The sequence below is a fragment of the Sinocyclocheilus anshuiensis genome, unplaced genomic scaffold, assembly GCF_001515605.1.
Source record: "Sinocyclocheilus anshuiensis isolate Anshui unplaced genomic scaffold, SAMN03320099.WGS_v1.1 scaffold430, whole genome shotgun sequence".
NCBI lineage: Eukaryota > Metazoa > Chordata > Actinopteri > Cypriniformes > Cyprinidae > Sinocyclocheilus > Sinocyclocheilus anshuiensis.
In genome coordinates this window covers 432,199-432,498 of record NW_015547641.1, presented here as the reverse complement: position 1 = coordinate 432,498, position 300 = coordinate 432,199, and positions in this window count along the sequence as shown.

Genomic DNA, 300 nt, shown 5'->3' with positions numbered 1-300 from the left:
GTGCTGTGTGTTTCATTGTGAAAGCGAAACTACTTTGTTTGGCCTTCCAAAAGAGGACGATATCCGCTTCGTCATGCCTAGAGCTGATCCGTGCTGGTCGCTGAGGAAATACATCAACTGTGCGCTGTTGATCGCCAGAACGGCTTTCATTGTGGACGAAGCGGAGTCCAGCCCTGGGTCGTCACATGTGGTTGCAGCAAGCCAGCCGGCTTCCGCTCCCTCAAGCCGCCGGCTCTTTTGGAAGGACACGACTAGAAATCAGTGGTTAAGTTGTATTTACAACACTGTTCCAGAACAGTT